The sequence below is a fragment of the Cucurbita moschata genome, unplaced genomic scaffold (genome assembly GCF_002738365.1).
Source record: "Cucurbita moschata cultivar Rifu unplaced genomic scaffold, Cmos_1.0 Cmo_Scf00032, whole genome shotgun sequence".
NCBI lineage: Eukaryota > Viridiplantae > Streptophyta > Magnoliopsida > Cucurbitales > Cucurbitaceae > Cucurbita > Cucurbita moschata.
In genome coordinates, this window is record NW_019268548.1 from 11,514 (window position 1) to 17,123 (window position 5,610).

Here is a 5,610-nt window from a genome sequence, read left to right on the forward strand (position 1 = left end):
GACCCTCGTGGAGGCACCCGAATCACTATCTGAAAAACCTTTGTTTCTTTCGATGTTTTTCGACGAATCTGTAAGGAACCGCTCAAGTTTAAGAATCTTACACATATAAATGGTTCAAATACGAATTTGTTTCACTTTCGCTTCCGGGCCATTTTGCACTCAAATTCCATAGGTGTTAACATAGGAACTTTTTTCCCCGTTGGGACAGGGTCGTTAACTCCATCTGAAAAGTTGTTTTCTCGTTTTAGAATCATACCATATCCACTAAAGATTGTCCTAAGCTTAAAATATGGAAGAAAAAAAACATTTACTCGTGTCGACAAGACTTCACAACCTCAACCCTTATGGAAAGACCCTCGTGGAGGCACCCGAATCACTATCTGAAAAACATTTGTTTCTTTCGATGTTTTTCGACGAATCTGTAAGGAAACGCTCAAGTTTAAGAATCTTACACATATAAATGGTTAAAATACGAATATTTTTCACTTTCGCTTCCGGGCCATTTTGCACTCAAAATCCAAAGGTGTTAACATAGGAACTTTTTTGCCCATTGAGACAGGGTCGTTAACTCGATCTGAAAAGATGTTTTCTCGTTTTAGTATCATACCATATCCACTAAAGATTGTCCTAAGCTTAAAATATGGAAGAAAAAAAACATTTACTCGTGTCGAAAAGACTTCACAACCTCAACCCTTACGAAAAGACCCTCGTGGAGGCACCCGAATGGCTACGTGAAAAACCTTTGTTTCTTTCGATGTTTTTCGACGAATCTGTAAGGAAACGCTCAAGTTTAAGAATCTTACACATATAAATGGTTCAAATACGAATTTGTTTCACTTTCGCTTCCGGGCCATTTTGCTCTCAAATTCCATTTAACATAGGAACTTTTTTCCCCGTTGGGACAGGGTCGTTAACTCGATCTGAAAAGTTGTTTTCTCGTTTTAGAATCATACCATATCCACTAAAGATTGTCCTAAGCTTAAAATATGGAAGAAAAAAAACATTTACTCGTGTCGACAAGACTTCACAACCTCAACCCTTATGGAAAGACCCTCGTGGAGGCACCCGAATCACTATCTGAAAAATCTTTGTTTCTTTCGATGTTTTTCGACGAATCTGTAAGGAACCGCTCAAGTTTAAGAATCTTACACATATAAATGGTTCAAATACGAATTTGTTTCACTTTCGCTTCCGGGCCATTTTGCTCTCAAATTCCATAGGTGTTAACATAGGAACTTTTTTCCCCGTTGGGACAGGGTCGTTAACTCGATCTGAAAAGTTGTTTTCTCGTTTTAGAATCATACCATATCCACTAAAGATTGTCCTAAGCTTAAAATATGGAAGAAAAAAAACATTTACTCGTGTCGACAAGACTTCACAACCTCAACCCTTATGGAAAGACCCTCGTGGAGGCACCCGAATCACTATCTGAAAAATCTTTGTTTCTTTCGATGTTTTTCGACGAATCTGTAAGGAACCGCTCAAGTTTAAGAATCTTACACATATAAATGGTTCAAATACGAATTTGTTTCACTTTCGCTTCCGGGCCATTTTGCTCTCAAATTCCATAGGTGTTAGCATAGGAACTTTTTTTCCGCTTTGAGACAGGGTCGTTAACTCGATCTGAAAAGTTGTTTTCTCGTTTTAGAATCATACCATATCCACTAAAGATTGTCCTAAGCTTAAAATATGGAAGAAAAAAAACATTTACTCGTGTCGACAAGACTTCACAACCTCAACCCTTATGGAAAGACCCTCGTGGAGGCACCCGAATCACTATTTGAAAAACCATTGTTTCTTTCGATGTTTTTCGACGAATCTGTAAGGAAACGCTCAAGTTTAAGAATCTTACACATATAAATGGTTCAAATACGAATTTGTTTCACTTTCGCTTCCGGGCCATTTTGCACTCAAATTCCATAGGTGTTAACATAGGAACTTTTTTCCCCGTTGGGACAGGGTCGTTAACTCCATCTGAAAAGTTGTTTTCTCGTTTTAGAATCATACCATATTCACTAAAGATTGTCCTAAGCTTAAAATATGGAAGAAAAAAAACATTTACTCGTGTCGACAAGACTTCACAACCTCAACCCTTATGGAAAGACCCTCGTGGAGGCACCCGTATCACTATCTGAAAAACCTTTGTTTCTTTCGATGTTTTTCGACGAATCTGTAAGGAAACGCTCAAGTTTAAGAATCTTACACATATAAATGGTTCAAATACGAATTTGTTTCACTTTCGCTTCCGGGCCATTTTGCTCTCAAATTCCATAGGTGTTAACATAGGTACTTTTTTTCCGCTTTGAGACAGGGTCGTTAACTCCATCTGAAAAGTTGTTTTCTCGTTTTAGAATCATACCATATCCACTAAAGATTGTCCTAAGCATAAAATATGGAAGAAAAAAAACATTTACTCGTGTCGACAAGACTTCACAACCTCAACCCTTATGGAAAGACCCTCGTGGAGGCACCCGAATCACTATCTGAAAAACCTTTGTTTCTTTCGATGTTTTTCGACGAATCTGTAAGGAAACGCTCAAGTTTAAGAATCTTACACATATAAATTGTTCAAATACGAATTTGTTTCACTTTCGGTTCCGAGCCATTTTGCACTCAAATTCCGTAGGTGTTAACATAGGAACTTTTTTCCCCGTTGAGACAGGGTCGTTAACTCGATCGGAAAAGTTGTTTTCTCGTTTTAGAATCATACCATATCCACTAAAGATTGTCCTAAGCTTAAAATATGGAAGAAAAAAAATATTTACTCGTGTCGACAAGATTTCACAACCTCAACCTTATGGAAAGACCCTCGTGGAGGCACCCGAATCACTATCTGAAAAACCTTTGTTTCTTTCGATGTTTTTCGACGAATCTGTAAGGAAACGCTCAACTTTAAGTATCTTACACATATAAATGGCTCAAATATGAATTTTTTTCACTTTCGCTTCCGGGCCATTTTGCACTCAAATTCCATAGGTGTTAACTTACGAACTTTTTTCCCCGTTGAGACAGGGTCGTTAACTCGATCTGAAAAGTTGTTTTCTCGTTTTAGTATCATACCATATCCACTAAAGATTGTCCTAAGCTTAAAATATGGAAGAAAAAAAACATTTACTCGTGTCGACAAGACTTCACAACCTCAACCCTTATGGAAAGACCCTCGTGGAGGCACCCGAATCACTATCTGAAAAACCTTTATTTCTTTCAATGTTTTTCGACGAATCAGTAAGGAAACGCTCAACTTTAATAACCTTACAAATATAAATGGCTCAAATACAAATTTTTTTCACTTTCGCTTCCGGGCCATTTTGCACTCAAATTCCATAGGTGTTAACTTAGGAACTTTTTTCCCCGTTGAGACAGGGTCGTTAACTCGATCTGAAAAGTTGTTTTCTCGTTTTAGTATCATACCATATCCACTAAAGATTGTCCTAAGCTTAAAATATGGAAGAAAAAAAACATTTACTCGTGTCGAAAAGACTTCACAACCTCAACCCTTACGAAAAGACCCTCGTGGAGGCACCCGAATGGCTACGTGAAAAACCTTTGTTTCTTTCGATGTTTTTCGACGAATCTGTAAGGAAACGCTCAAGTTTAAGAATCTTACACATATAAATGGTTAAAATATGATTTTTTTTCACTTTCGCTTCCGGGCCATTTTGCACTCAAAATCCATAGGTGTTAACATAGGAACTTTTTTGCCCATTGAGACAGGGTCGTTAACTCGATCTGAAAAGATGTTTTCTCGTTTTAGTATCATACCATATCCACTAAAGATTGTCCTAAGCTTAAAATATGGAAGAAAAAAAACATTTACTCGTGTCGAAAAGACTTCACAACCTCAACCCTTACGAAAAGACCCTCGTGGAGGCACCCGAATGGCTACGTGAAAAACCTTTGTTTCTTTCGATGTTTTTCGACGAATCTGTAAGGAAACGCTCAAGTTTAAGAATCTTACACATATAAATGGTTCAAATACGAATTTGTTTCACTTTCGCTTCCGGGCCATTTTGCACTCAAATTCCATAGGTGTTAACATAGGAACTTTTTTCCCCGTTGAGACAGGGTCGTTAACTCGATCTGTAAAGTTGTTTTCTCGTTTTAGAATCATACCATATCCACTAAAGATTTTCCTAAGCTTAAAATATGGAAGAAAAAATTTCTCGTTTTAGAATCATACCATATCCACTAAAGATTTTCCTAAGCTTAAAATATGGAAGAAAAAAAACATTTACTCTTGTCGACAATACTTCACAACCTCAACCCTTATGGAAAGACCCTCGTGGTGGCACCCGAATCACTATCTGAAAAACCTTTGTTTCTTTCGATGTTTTTCGACGAATCTGTAAGGAAACGCTCAAGTTTAAGAATCTTAAACATATAAATGGTTCAAATACGAATTTGTTTCACTTTCGCTTCCGGGCAATTTCGCACTCAAATTCCATAGGTGTTAACATAGGAACTTTTTTTCCGCTTTGAGACAGGGTCGTTAACTCCATCTGAAAAGTTGTTTTCTCGTTTTAGAATCATACCATATCCACTAAAGATTTTCCTAAGCTTAAAATATGGAAGAAAAAAAAACATTTACTCGTGTCGACAAGACTTCACAACCTCAACCCTTATGGAAAGACCCTCGTGGAGGCACCCGAATCACTATCTGAAAAACCTTTGTTTCTTTCGATGTTTTTCGACGAATCTGTAAGGAAACGCTCAAGTTTAAGAATCTTACACATATAAATTGTTCAAATACGAATTTGTTTCACTTTCGCTTCCGGGCCATTTTGCACTCAAATTCCGTAGGTGTTAACATAGGAACTTTTTTCCCCGTTGAGACAGGGTCGTGCCATTTTGCACTCAAATTCCGTAGGTGTTAACATAGGAACTTTTTTCCCCGTTGAGACAGGGTCGTTAACTCGATCGGAAAAGTTGTTTTCTCGTTTTAGAATCATACCATATCCACTAAAGATTGTCCTAAGTAACTCGATCGGAAAAGTTGTTTTCTCGTTTTAGAATCATACCATATCCACTAAAGATTGTCCTAAGCTTAAAATATGGAAGAAAAAAAATATTTACTCGTGTCGACAAGATTTCACAACCTCAACCCTTATGGAAAGACCCTCGTGGAGGCACCCGAATCACTATCTGAAAAACCTTTGTTTCTTTCGATGTTTTCAACGAATCTGTAAGGAAACGCTCAACTTTAAGTATCTTACACATATAAATGGCTCAAATATGAATTTTTTTCACTTTCGCTTCCGGGCCATTTTGCACTCAAATTCCATAGGTGTTAACTTAGGAACTTTTTTCCCCGTTGAGACAGGGTCGTTAACTCGATCTGAAAAGTTGTTTTCTCGTTTTAGTATCATACCATATCCACTAAAGATTGTCCTAAGCTTAAAATATGGAAGAAAAAAAACATTTACTCGTGTCGACAAGACTTCACAACCTCAACCCTTATGGAAAGACCCTCGTGGAGGCACCCGAATCACTATATGAAAAACCTTTATTTCTTTCAATGTTTTTCGACGAATCAGTAAGGAAACGCTCAACTTTAATAACCTTACAAATATAAATGGCTCAAATACAAATTTTTTTCACTTTCGCTTCCGG